Source organism: Lithobates pipiens, unplaced genomic scaffold (genome assembly GCF_037356315.1).
Source record: "Lithobates pipiens isolate NorthernLeopardFrog02 unplaced genomic scaffold, aLitPip1_a1.2 Scaffold_13, whole genome shotgun sequence".
NCBI classification, from domain to species: domain Eukaryota; kingdom Metazoa; phylum Chordata; class Amphibia; order Anura; family Ranidae; genus Lithobates; species Lithobates pipiens.
The window spans coordinates 495,971,947-495,987,097 of NW_027507718.1; positions in this window are offsets into that span (position 1 = coordinate 495,971,947).

Genomic DNA, 15,151 nt, shown 5'->3' on the forward strand with positions numbered 1-15,151 from the left:
AAAGCCCAACCCCCCCACAGTTAGTAACACACCCCTAGGAACACTTAACCCCTACACTGCCACCCACTTGTTAACCCTTTCACTGCCAGTGTCATTTACACAGGAATCACTGCATTTATATAGCAGTGATTACTGTATAAATGACAATGGTCCCAAAAATGTGTCAAAAATGTCCGATGGGTCCCCGACAATGTCGCAGTCACAATAAAAATCGCAGATCGCCGCCATTACTAGTAAAAAAAAAAAAAAAAAAAAATTATTAATAAAAATGCTATAAAACTATCCCTATTTTGTAAACGCTATAACTTTTGCGCAAACCAATCAATAATCGCTTATTGCGATTTTTTTTACCAAAAATATGTAGAAGAAAACGTATCGGCCTAAACTGAGGGAAAAAAATGTTTTTTTATATATTTTTGGGGGATATTTATTATAACAAAAAGTAAAAAATAATGTGTTTTTTTCAAAATTGTCGCTCTATTTTTGTTTATAGCGCAAAAAATAAAAACCGCAGGGGTGATCAAATACCACCAAAAGAAAGCTCTATTTGTGGAAAAAAAAGGACGCCAATTTTGTTTGGGAGGCACGTCGCACGACCGCGCAATTGTCAGTTAAAGTGACGCAGTGCCGAATCGCAAAAAGTGGTCTGGTCTTTGACCAGCAAATTGGTCCGGTCTGAAAGTGGTTAAGAGCTCATGAGAACAGTCCATGCAAGTAGTGATGTGTAGCATCAGCAAGTTAGTAGATCCTATGGAGAGATGTCCAAGCACTAGGGCAAGCTATTGCACAGGAGTAAAAGCAAGCTCTATGTAGACAAGCAGGGGAGAAAAGAGAGAAAAGCGCCTCTAAGTGCAGACATCATAGGTACATATTGTTTAATAAAAGACAAGGGGCAACTCACATTTGGTGCATTAAAAACAGGCTCATCATAAAAGTAAATCCAGGATGACATACGCTGGATGTCCAGTATGAGGGGCCGCCAGGATCCGCTGCCACATGGAAGAAGCCGGACAGAAGTCTCCAGGGAGAAGCCAAGAGGCTGTGGTGGTGCTGGAGCATGGTAAGGACCGCAGCACTGGCAGAGTAATGTCACCAACGGGAGAGTGTGCAAACCTGTGTGATTATTATTATACAGGATTTATATTGCGCCAACAGTTTGCGCAGCGCTTTACAACATGAGGGCAGCCAGTACACCTACAATACAAATCAATGCAGGAGGGATCAGAGGGCCCTGCTCGTTAGAGCTTACAATCTAGAAGGGGGGGGGGGGGGCTAAGTGGAACAATAGGTAATAACTGTGGGGGGTGAACTGATGGAGAAAATGAAAATACAGTTGTTAGGTGTGGATAGGCTTCTCTTGACCTCCCTGGCGGTATGACTATTTCAGGTTTTAGGTGCTGAAAGCCGTACCATTATTTTGCATGGAAATTTGCCGTTTTATATTGTAGGCCTGTAATTCTTAGAAGTAATTCACTTAAATTTGTCCAAACAAGAGTCTAATAGACATCCCGGGTATGACGAAATCATAAATTATAATATAATATAACTATAAATAATTATAACAAATAATAATATAATAATAATAAAAATTATTCAATAATGTAATCAAATCAAGTTGCAGAATTGTCACTGTCATTACTTTCAGTGTTTGATGACAAATTTCCCCACAAATTACTATCGCTCAATTCTGCAAGTGATTCTCATTTATTATCGTTATTTTCTAGCTGGTCTATAACCACTTTTGATGTAAACTGAAATTTTTTGGTTGCTATGGACAATCTCCAGTTTCCTGGTATAAAGAATAGTATTTATAATATAAAACTGCATGCAGGACACTGGAGAAACCACTAGGGACAAAGGGGATGTGTAATTATTTGATACCGTACTGTAATCTGTAAGATTACAGTATACTGTATCTATACTGTGTTTTTTACTTTTTGAATTTGGCGCCAAACTCCATCCCCGTGCATCGCAACGCTCACAGGGAACGGAGCTCTCCACTGTCACAGATCGAGTGAGACACAGCGGCACGCAGATCACAGTGGGGTGACATCGCAGGATCCAGGGGACAAGGTAAGTAAACTTCTACATGGATCCTGTGATGGGATCCCGAGTCTGGCCCGGGAATACCGCTTATGGTAATGAAATCTCACCCCTAGCAAGACTCGGGAATACCGCCAGGGAGGCTACGAGAAGGGTTTTCAGGGAATCGTATAAAAGCTAATAGAGTAGGAGATAATTGGACAGATGGGGTAAGGCATTTCATAGGATTGTAGAGGCTTTGGAGACAAGCATGGGAGGAGGTGACGAGGGAGCTAGAGAGCAGGAGGTATTGAGAGGAATGAAGAGAACGAGTAGGTTGGCACTCCTTTATGAAGGAGTGCAAATGCCCAGGACCAGCATCGTGCAGACTTGGAAATGTGTTGAACATTCCCTTCCATTGACGTCACTCCGCCAGCACTGTGGTCCAGGCTGCGCTCCAGCACCACCACATCCTCTCGGCTTTTCCCTGGAGACTTCCGCCTGGCTTCTTCTATGTGTCAGCAGACCCTGGTTGTCCCTCACACTGTCACACTGGACATCCAGAGCTATCACCCCAGATTCACTTTTATGTGCCTGTTTTTATTGCACCAAATGTGAGTTGCCCCTTGTCTTTTATTTAACAATAAATGCCTATGATGTCTGCACTTAGAGACACTTTTCTCTCCAGAAACAAAAATACCCCAGGACTCAAGTGGTTATTAGGATGTCAGATCCCCATGATTAAGCTCCAGTGGCAGAGTGAAACTTGTTGGGGGGGCGTGGCCTCTTTGGAACCCGCAATGAGGCTGTCATATACTACCTTACAGTGTTTTGCTGTGATGTGCAACTTTTAGGACTTCCTTTTCCTACTGGATGAGGACTAGACCAGCTCTGTCCTTGTGGGCACTCCTAGCGGTTTGTCATGTGAGGCCGCGTACACACGCGCGGACTGTTCGCCCAACCTTGTCCGCTGAACAGTGTTTGGGCGGACAGTCCGCTCGTGTGTGGGGCTTCAGCGGACAGTTTCAGCGGACAGTTGGCCGAACAAGGTCTTACGGAAATTCCGAAAAACTGTCCGCTGAAACAAGGTTTCAGCGGACTGTTCGCTCGTGTGTAGGCTTGTTCGGCCAACTAAGTCTCGCGCATGCTCAGAAAGGATTTTCACGTCGGAAGGTTGCATTGCAGTGTATAGGACGTCGTATTTTTCGTCCCATCGTACGTGCCGTTCACGTCATCGCGCACGGTTTCAGCAAACTGTTCGTCCGTCGTGTGTGGCCATGTCCGTCCATGCTAAGTTTGAGCGGACTGTTCGCTCAAACTGTTGGACGGACAAAGTTGGGCCAACAGTCCGCGCGTGTGTACGCGGCCTAAGAGAACCTGGTGGAGCCTTGACCGGCACCTGTCATTTTTGAGGTTGGTCACACTATTAGGATATCAGACTTTTCAAAAAAGTGACAAGTGAAATAACACTTAACCCCTACATTGCCACCCACTGGTTAACCCCTTCACTGTCAGTGTCATTTACACAGGAATCACTGCATTTATATAGCAGCGATTGCTGTATAACTGACAATGGTCCCAAAAATGTGTCAAAAATGTCTGATGTGTCCGCCATAATGTCGCAGTCACAATAAAAATCGCTGATCGCCGCCATTACTAGTAAAAAAATAAATAATAAAAAATGATTATTAAAAATGCCATAAAACTATCACTATTTTGTAAACGCTATAACTTTTGAGCAAACCAATCAATAATCACTTATTGCGATTTTTTTACCAAAAATATGTAGAAGAATACGTATCGGCCTGAACTGAGGGAAAAAAATGTTTTTTTATATATTTTTGGGGGATATTTATTATAACAAAAAGTCAAAAATAATGCATTTTTTTCAAAATTGTCGCTCTATTTTTGTTTATAGCGCAAAAAATAAAAACCGCAGGGGTGATAAAATTCCACTAAAAGAAAGCTCTATTTGTGGGAAAAAAAGGACGTCAATTTTGTTTGGGAGCCACGTCGCACGACCGCGCAATTGTCAGTTAAAGCGACGCAGTGCCGAATCGCAAAAAGTGGTCTGGTCTTTGACCAGCAAAATGGTCCGGTCTGTAAGTGGTTAACCATTTCTCTGGAATTTCCAAACTCATTATATATTCAAATAGTTATTTATGGTATTAGTGGTTGAACATGCACTACAGACACGGATTTAGCCATTATGATATATAACCAGTGTAAATTTTAGTGTCAAATTATGATTTAGTTTTAGTCATAGTCTTTTGACTAAAATGCCATTTTAGCTTTAGCCGTATTTTAGTTATCTGAACTGTTTTAGTATTAGTCGTATTTTAGTTGACTAAAATAGTGTTCATTTTGTTGACGAAAATATTTCCGTCTACGTAATTAACACTGTCTGGAACTATAGATACTGCTCATACTTGCCTTTAACCAGCCCTTGGGGCACTATTCCTCCCACTGATGGGAGGCCCTAATACTTTCACTGATACCAACAATGAGGAACCATTCTTTCCACTGACATCAACAATGAGGTACCATTCTTTCCACTGACATCAACAATGAGGTACCATTCTTTCCACTGACATCAACAATGAGGTACCATTCTATCCACTGACACCAACAGTGGGGCATATTTTCTTCCACCGACACTAATGATGGGACACTATGCCTTCTACTAAGACTAACAATGAGGCACCATTCCTCCCATTATCCAATTATGAGTCAGTATCCCCCCTCCTACTGACCACAGGTGCTATGTAATTGTATTTTTTTTTTACTCCCATTGCTCACTGAGCCCAAGGCATTGTTTACTCCACTGACGTCAGGACATTTTTCACTCCCACTGGCCACTATCTGCTCCAATCTCCCCCCCCCCCCCACCCCAAAGAAATAAATGTTTGCCAATCCCACCCCTATATATCTGCTTGCTCTCCTTAGGAGTTCTGAAACCCAATGATCTCTTCTATACTAATCTCACCCTCACTAAAGACAGATACACTTGACTACCTCTCAGAGCTTTCCGTTGACCTATAAAGCAGACCTCATCACTCTTCGGGACCAGTAGAGAGGGTTGGAGACAAGACGGGGCTTAAGCTTTAGGATTCTACAAACTTGGAACACATTTACTTCATACTTACATCTAAAATTGCGGCTAAACCTGTAATACTGGAGGCTTTTGAAAGCACAAAAAGAGCCTTCAATCAAAGAACAGGTTCTTTCAAAAGAAAGCATAATTAATGTAGAGGGAAGCTACTGGAAGATAAATGGAGATCACAAAACTAAACATTTGGACTCCCTGGTGTGAATTAAGAAAAAAGCCTTTATTTTCTCCAATTATTCAATAATGACTAAATTAATTCAATCCATTCAGTACATGGAAATGTAATTAAGATTGATATAATTACTTTTATTCAGAACTTTGTCATTAGATTGAAGATATCTGAGTTTTTTCAAGAATAGTTATATGATCATTGTAACCTGTATCTAAAGCAAACATTTATTATGTGTAGAATGATCCCTTTCCTAATCATTCCTCACATTTTTACTGCTTAAAGCCCTTGGGATGCCTGCCTTTACATGAACTTTAATGGCATCCCAGTCTTAGTCCGTAGGTAGGGTTACATTTTGAGTTGGCCCAACCTATATTAAACCCTATGACCATTGGAATGTTTAATTCATCCCAAAGGTGTTCTATCAGGTTGGGATCAGGACTCTGCACAGGCCAGTCAAGTTACTCCCCCCAAAATGCGCTCATCCATGTCTTTATGGGCCTTGCTTTGTGCACTGGTGCACAGTCATGTTGGAACAGGAAGCCCTTGTACATACGGTCGGAGATTCTGGCAACCAAATCCTTCGGATTTTGTCTGACGGATTTTGTCCAAAACTGTTGCATGCACACAGTCGGACAAAGTTGTCGTAAAATCCGACGTGATGACGTTATTTCATTACGATGGGACTACGTTCAGGCTAGTAGCCAATAGCTTTGGTGTAGGAAATTGATCTGAGCATGCGTGGCACTTTGTCCGATCGGAATTCTCTACACATGATCGGAGTATGTCCGATCGGAGCATTTTGTCGGAAAATTTTATCAACAAGTTGGAAAACTTGGTCCGCCGGATACTCCGACGGAAGGAGTCCAATGTAGACCACACACAGTCGGAATATCCGACAAAACGGTCCGATCGGACACATTCCGTCGGAATCTCGTACCGTGTGTACAAGGGCGAAGAGGCCATCCCCAAACTGTTCTCACAAAGTTTAGAGCATGAAATTGTCCAAAATGTCCTAGTATGCTGACGATTTAGAGTTCCCTTCACTGGAATCCCTGAAAATCAACCCCACACCAGTGCACAAAGTAAGGTCCATAAAGACATGGATGAGTGAGTTTGGGGTGGAGGAACTTCACTGGCCTGCACAGAGTCCTGACCTCAACCTGATAGAACACCTTTGGGATGAACGAGACCGGAGACTGTGAGCCAGGCCTTCTCATCCAACACCAGTGCCTGACCTCACAAATGCACTTCTGGAAGAATGGTCAAACATCCTCATAGACACACTCCTAAACCTTGTGGACAGTCTTCCCAGAAGAATCAAAGTTGTTATAGCTGCAAAGGGTGGGTCAAGTCAATATTGAACCCTACAGACTAAGACTGGGATGTCATTAAAATCCATGTGTATGTAAAGGCAGGCGTCACAATATTATTGGTAATGTGATTACTGATTAGGTCCGGGACTAAAAAATGTATACAGACACTCCTTGTTTAACGACTTACCTGTTTAATGACCGCTCCGACTTACAACCAGCTCTCCCAACCCAAGCCATGCACTGTACATCATTGTATTGTACAGTACAGAATTGTTGTTGCTTATATTTTTGTGTTTTGTACTTATGCAAATTAGAACAACATTACTGAGTTGGAGTTTTGTGTTTAGACCTTTTTTTCAGAATACAGTACAGTACAGTAGTTAAGAATGCTTAAAATATTGATTACTTGTGGCTCCTCGTTTAACAAGCTGCTCATTAGAACGGAACCTGGTCGTTAAGTGAGGAGAGTCTGTGTATATTGTATATATTAATGCCCAAATGTGACCTCTGGGGAGCCTAAATCTGCTCACAAATTTTCATAGCGATTTATGTTGAAAGACATCATGAGACTGACCTACATAAAAGTTAAAGCAGTTGTAAACCGCTGGAAGTTTTTTTTTTCTTTTTTCGTTTTTTTTTTACTCTGCAAGGTAAAGGCATAATGTGCTAGTATGTAGCCCGTAGTTGGGCTATAGAGGTCTCCAGGTTCGACCAGATCATGGAGCAGGGGTGAACCGGGTTTGCTATTTCTATCTCTGACCAAATACTATTTGCCATTCTAGTGGACCGGTTTGAGATGGGTGGCAAAATAATATTTGATAAGGCTCGGGGGTCCCATACCACCTCTAGAGCACGGGGCTACCATTACTGAACTGGCTATTCGATGAGCTTTATTATGCAAAATTAAGTTAAGAAATTATCTCTGTGTAGTTATAAGCTGTAATGTAGGGATAGGGACTGGTAAGGTTTCAAACAGATATAGGAGTCTTGGTAGGATAGGCATCTTCCGGACATTGATTCAACCCAAGAGAGAGGGGGGAAAGGTGTCCCACAGTCGCTAGAGTCTGTAAATGCCACGTAAGAGTGGGGGGAAGGTGGCCTGATAGAGGGTTTGATAGGAAGAGGTTAGGTTCATCCCTAAGTACTTGAGGGAATGTGGACACCAATGATAGAAGTAGTTTTGTTGTTGAGTTTCAAGAACTAGGGGTGGGATGTGTAGTGGTCAGTGGCGGCTGGTGCTCAAAATTTTTGGGGGGTGCAAACAAACTGAAAAAAAACATCAATTGCAGCCACTGTGCCATCAAACACAGCCACTGTGCCCATCAAATGCTGCCACTATGCCCATCAAAATCAGCCACTGTGCCATCAAACACATCCACTGTGCCATCAAATGCTGCCACTGTGCCCATTGAACGTAGCCATTGTGCCCATCAAACGCAGCCACTGTGCCCATCAAACGGTGCCACTGTGCCCACCAAATGCAGACACGGTGCCCATCAAATGCTGCCACTGTGCCATCAAACACAGCTACTGTACTCATGCTGTACTATGCCCCACTGTTGCTGCCAGTGTGCCCATCAATTGTTGCCAGTGTGCCCATCAATTGCCACTACTGTGCCCCATCAAATGCTGCCAGTGTGCCTAATAATTTCCGCTACTGTGCCCCATCAAATGCTGCCAGTGTGCATCACCCGGCACTTACCTGTCCTGCACGCACCTCAATGTCTTCTTTTGTCCTCTCTATCAGGCATCCAATCACAGCGCCTGACGTTTCAGCCAATCAGGTGACAGGTAGCAGACCCGAGCACCTGATTGGCTGAGAGGAGGTTCAATGTTAGCAAGGCAAAATCCTTTGCTTTGCTAACACACAGCTGAGTGAAGAGCGAATGCACTGCACTGCGTATGGGGGTTGGTCAGTGCCAGTAGGATGTCGTCCTCAAATAAAGACAGTTTATACTCTCTCGCTTCAGCTAAAGGCTCCAGGCATGAAGTTGACTTCCACTTTATATAGTATATAGGTTCTCTTTAATGGGCCTCTGACCCGGAACATGAATATTCATGATTGTGAAGTTGGAATTCTGTCAGTAATACCGTGTACACACGACCGGTTTTCCCGTCGGAATAAACTCCGAAGGTTTTTCCAATGGAGTTCCGAAGGAATTACACTTAAGCTGTCTTGCGTACACACAATCACACCAAATTCTGACTGCCAAGAACGCGGTGACGTACAAGAGGGGAATAAGGGACTAGAAAAGGGAAGTTCAATAGCCAGTAGCCAATAGCTTCCGTCTCGTATTTGCTTCAGAGCATGCGTTGTTTTTGGTCCGTCGGAACAGCATACAGACGAGCGTTTTTCCCGATAGGAATTGGTTCCGTCGGAAATATTTGTTCTATTTCTAGGTCCGTCAGAATTTCCAACGTAAAAAGTCCGATGAGGCATACACACGATCAGAATATACGATGAAAAGCTCCCGTCTGACTTTTTCTGTCAGACATTCCGCTCGTGTGTACGCGGCATAAGAATGAGTAAACAAATGACTAATAACTCCTCACGGTGATTATCGACGGCAAATTTAGCAAAAAATCGTTTTCAGCCCCTTCTAAATAGGCCCTGAAGACTGTTCTGGAAAGCCTCGTTGTAAATGTATCATAGAGGGATATGCAGGGCCTCAGCGTATATCTAGCAATAATTGCTCCTGTCATTTTCTGACAGCGTTCCGAGAGAATAAAAACACAGAATGTTCCATGCAGGTGTTTTGACAGTTGAATGGGGTGACATTGTAACTCCGGTGTTATTTGTGCCGGTATCAGTTCCATACATGACAGCTGTGTACATGTCAACTTATTTATCAAGAAACAATAGAGTGGATCTGGTCATAAGGGGAGCCTGGCGGTATGTCAGTAATATGCAGCTTTCAATTTCTTGTGTTTCATGTATAAAAATCCAGCAATCCGATTTGCTTTTAAATGTATGCTTTATTGGAAATGAAGCGTTGAGATGCAGAACTGGAGGCACAACCCGATCACTCAGTACCCTGAGCTTTTCCTACCAGCCTTGCTATTTGGCACCAATCTACTCCTCTCCATTTTGTGCATAAACCTGGGATCTGAGAACTGCTGCTCCTTCTCCCAGCAGTGACTTGACAGCCTCCCAGCCTTGAAGAGGAAGTAAACCCTGAGGCCGCGTACACACGCGGGGACTGTTCGCCCAACTTTGTCCGTCAAACAGTTTCGGCAAACAGTCCGCTCAAAATTAGCATGGACGGACATGGCCACACACGACGAACGAACAGTTTGCTGAAACTGTGCGCGATGACGTGAACGGCACGTACGACGGGACGAAAAATACGACGTCCTATACACTGCATTATAACTTTCGGCGTGTAAATCCTTTCTGAGCATGCGCGAAACTTAGTTTGACGAACAAGCCTACACACGAGGGGACTGTTCGCTGAAACAAAGTTTCAGCGGACAGTTTTTCGGAAATTCCGAAAAACCTTGTTCAGCGGACTGTTCGCTGAAACTGTCCGCTGAAAGCCCACACACGAGCGGACTGTCCGCCGAAACACTGTTCAGCGGACAAAGTTGGGCGAACAGTCCCCGCGTGTGTACGCGGCCTGATTGTTTCCCTGCAAAGGTAAAACATAATACCATTATGTGACACTTACCTGCAGAAGAAGCCTGCAATGTCCCCGTCTTTCTCGCTAGTAGCAAGCGTCCATTCTTCACCCCTCTTCCTTCCGGGGCCACGAACTCCGGCTCTGTGACTGGCCGGAGACGCGTGTCATCACGTGACGTCCCTCCCGCGCACGCGTGCGGGAGTCGCCTTTAACGGCATGACCCGAGCTAGAAACGGCACAGCGTGCCCTTTCTAACTCCGGCACATGCGCAGGTCTGGGGGATATTTCAAGCACCTACAGGTAAGCCTCATGCCGCGTACACACGACCGGACTTTCCCGCCAGACTAGGTCCGACGGGATCAGTCCGTCGGGCAATCCGATCGTGTGTGGGCTAGTCCGGTCGTTTTTCAAAAAAAAAAAAATCAGATGGACCTAGGAAAAGAACATGTTTCAAATCTATCCGACAAACTGAATTCTGATGGACTAAAAATCGGGAAAACCGCTCTTCTGTGTGCTAGTCCAACGGACCAAATACGATGCAAGGGCTGCTATTGGCTACTGGCTATTGAACTTCCTTTTCTAGTCCCGTTTTACGTCATCGCGTTCAAAACGAACATTCGAACGGACTTAGTCCATTCGTGTGTGACCAAGTCCGTTCGTTTGGAAAGTCAGTCGGAACTCAGATGAAAGTCCGTCGGGAAGTAAGGTCCTGTGTACGTGGCATCAATCTAGGCGTACCTGTAGGTTAAAGTGGTTGTGAAGGGTTTACAAGCACTTTAAGACCTCATGCACACTGGACATTATAATAATAACGCAATAAAAAACGCCAGTAGCTTTGCAGTGAGTTTTTCAAAGTTTTTCAATGTTTTTGCAATAGCGTTTTTTTTGCGTTTTTCAGCGTTAGCGTATTCTTACTTTATTTTCCAAAGGATCAAAAACTTTAAATGCTGGTGAGCCACGTTTTTGAGCGTTTATCTGCGTTTTTTTGACGTTAGAGCATTTTTACAGCTGAAGACAGCTGAGAAACTCCTCTCAGAACCCATTTGTTTTTTTTTTTTTGTTTTTTTTTACAGCCAAAAAGCACCCCAGCCAGAAACCAGCCTATGCTTGCATGGACACATAGGATAACATGCTGGAGAGTTTAGAGTTTTTTCGACTGTAGGAAAAAAAAGTCTGAAGCCAAAAACAGCAGCTGTAAAAACGTCCAAAAACATCCGGCGTGCACGAGGCCTTCAAGCGGAAGTCCTGCAAAAAATCAGCAGCTAAAATATGGACACTTACCTGTCCAGGGTGCCCGTGATGTCGGCACCCGAAGCCGACCTGTCGCTCAGCTCTCGGGTGCTGCCACCGCCATCTTCGGTAAGTGAATCAGGAAGTGAAGCCTGGTTCCCTACTGAGCAATCCAGATGGTCCCTGCTGTCTCTGGGATCCGTGTGTTTCCCAGCAGCCAGCGGGGAGGGGGTTGGTGAGGGGCTTTGGGGGGGAAAGAGGTGTAGAGTCTTCCGTAGAGTCGTGGGAATCTATGCCCGGAAGTGGGTGCAAATACCTGTATTATACAGGTATCTGCATTCCCCTCCCCGGAAAGGTGCCAAATGTGACACCAAATGGGGGGGGGGAGGTTCCGAAAAGCGGAGGTTCCATTTTTGTGTGAACCTCCGCTTTAAATGTAGACCCAGTGCACGTGCTCTTTATTTACATTAGAAGGCTGGAAAATGCCAGGTCACTGCTGGGAGAGGGCACAGGGTCAGCTAAATCTGCTAAAACCTGACTACAGAGGCTGAGTAAATCTACCAGTTTAGTTTACAAACAAATTCACAAATCGTTCGCAAAATTCGTGAATTTTTATGGGTGGGGAGGGCTATCTGTTTTTTTTTTTTTCCATTTTGGACATTTGTATGGCCAATTGCTGCTGCCATGGGGGGGTATGTACCAATGTCAAAATTAAAATAAGTCAATAAATAAATCAAAAACAATACAATATAAAGACCCTAAACTGTTAGGTGTCCAGGACTGCACCACCACACAATGACAATGTGGCTGCTGTAAGCCCACCCTTTTATAGTGAGGGGGCTGGGTTATCCATTCCATCATAGTATTGGCTCTTGTGACTCAGCTGACCAGGGAGAACTGTGCTGCGCACTATAGTGGTGCATCCAAACGAACATTTCCAACAATGTCCATTGTGTTTAAACTGCATACAAAATATCATTTTATTTTCCCCTAGCTGCCGGAGGGAATCATGGCTAAAAATCATAGTTAACATTCTACTCTGGGGGTGGAACACTTGAGCTGTGATTAGGGTATGATGGGGGCAGTATCTACAGGAGAGGAGTGCGGAAGGTATGATGGGGGCAGCATGTATAGGAGAGAAGTGCAGAAGGAATGATGGAGGCAGTATGTATAGGAGAGGAGTGTGGAAGGTATGATGGGGGCAGTATGTATAGGAGAGAAGTGTGTAAGGTATGATGGGGGCAGTATGTATAGGAGAGGAGTGCGGAAGGTATGATGGGGGCAGTATGTATAGGAGAGGAGTACGGAAGGTATGATGGGGGCAGTATGTATAGGAGAGGAGTGCGGAAGGTATGATGGGGGCAGTATGTATAGGAGAGGAGTGCGGAAGGTATGATGGGGGCAGTATGTATAGGAGAGGAGTACGGAAGGTATGATGGGGGCAGTATGTATAGGAGAGGAGTGCGGAAGGTATGATGGGGGCAGTATGTATAGGAGAGGAGTACGGAAGGTATGATGGGGGCAGTATGTATAGGAGAGGAGTGCGGAAGGTATGATGGGGGCAGTATGTATAGGAGAGGAGTGCGGAAGGTATGATGGGGGCAGTATGATTAGGAGAGGAGTGTGGAAGGTATGATGGCGGCAGTATGACTAGGAGAGGAGTGCGGAAGGTGTGGTGGGGACAGTATGTACAGAAGAGGAGTACGGAAGGTATGATGGGGGCAGTATGTATAGGAGGGAAGTGTGGAAGGCATGATGGGGGCAGTATGTATAGGAGAGGAGTGCGGAAGGTATGATGGGGGCAGTATGTATAGGAGAGGAGTGCGGAAGGTATGATGGGGGCAGTATGTATAGGAGAGGAGTGCAGAAGGTATGATGGGGGCAGTATGTATAGGAGGGAAGTGCGGAAGGCATGATGGGGGCAGTATGTATAGGAGAGGAGTGCGGAAGGTATGATGGGGGCAGTATGTATAGGAGAGGAGTGCGGAAGGTATGATGGGGGCAGTATGATTAGGAGAGGAGTATGGAAGGTATGATGGGGGCAGTATGATTAGGAGAGGAGTGCGGAAGGTGTGGTGGGGACAGTATGTATAGAAGAGGAGTACGGAAGGTATGATGGGGGCAGTATGTATAGGAGGGAAGTGCGGAAGGCATGATGGGGGCAGTATGTATAGGAGAGGAGTGCGGAAGGTATGATGGGGGCAGTATGTATAGGAGAGGAGTGCGGAAGGTATGATGGGGGCAGTATGTATAGGAGAGGAGTGCGGAAGGTATGATGGGGGCAGTATGTATAGGAGGGAAGTGCGGAAGGCATGATGGGGGCAGTATGTATAGGAGAGGAGTGCGGAAGGTATGATGGGGGCAGTATGTATAGGAGAGGAGTGCGGAAGGTATGATGGGGGCAGTATGTATAGGAGAGGAGTGCGGAAGGTATGATGGGGGCAGTATGTATAGGAGAGGAGTGCGGAAGGTATGATGGGGGCAGTATGTATAGGAGGGAAGTGCGGAAGGCATGATGGGGGCAGTATGTATAGGAGAGGAGTGCGGAAGGTATGATGGGGGCAGTATGATTAGGAGAGGAGTGTGGAAGGTATGATGGCGGCAGTATGACTAGGAGAGGAGTGCGGAAGGTGTGGTGGGGACAGTATGTACAGAAGAGGAGTACGGAAGGTATGATGGGGGCAGTATGTATAGGAGGGAAGTGTGGAAGGCATGATGGGGGCAGTATGTATAGGAGAGGAGTGCGGAAGGTATGATGGGGGCAGTATGTATAGGAGAGGAGTGCGGAAGGTATGATGGGGGCAGTATGTATAGGAGAGGAGTGCGGAAGGTATGATGGGGGCAGTATGTATAGGAGGGAAGTGCGGAAGGCATGATGGGGGCAGTATGTATAGGAGAGGAGTGCGGAAGGTATGATGGGGGCAGTATGATTAGGAGAGGAGTGTGGAAGGTATGATGGGGGCAGTATGATTAGGAGAGGAGTGCGGAAGGTGTGGTGGGGACAGTATGTACAGAAGAGGAGTACGGAAGGTATGATGGGGGCAGTATGTATAGGAGGGAAGTGCGGAAGGTATGATGGGGGCAGTATGATTAGGAGAGGAGTGTGGAAGGTATGATGGCGGCAGTATGACTAGGAGAGGAGTGCGGAAGGTGTGGTGGGGACAGTATGTACAGAAGAGGAGTACGGAAGGTATGATGGGGGCAGTATGTATAGGAGGGAAGTGCGGAAGGCATGATGGGGGCAGTATGTATAGGAGAGGAGTGCGGAAGGTATGATGGGGGCAGTATGTATAGGAGAGGAGTGCGGAAGGTATGATGGGGGCAGTATGTATAGGAGAGGAGTGCGGAAGGTATGATGGGGGCAGTATGATTAGGAGAGGAGTGTGGAAGGTATGATGGGGGCAGTATGTATAGAAGAGGAGTGGTGAAGGTATTCACAGCAGAAGGATGTCTGCACCTTCCCCACACAATCCATTTTGTAAGTTTGCTTTAAAAAAAAAAAAAAAAAATATATATATATATATATATATATATATATACACCTTTTTTTTTAAAGCAAACTTACAAAATGTATATATGAATATATATATATATATATATATATATATATATATATATATATATATATATATACTTTTTTTTTTTTTAAAGCAAACTTACAAAATGGATTGTGTGGGGAAGGTGC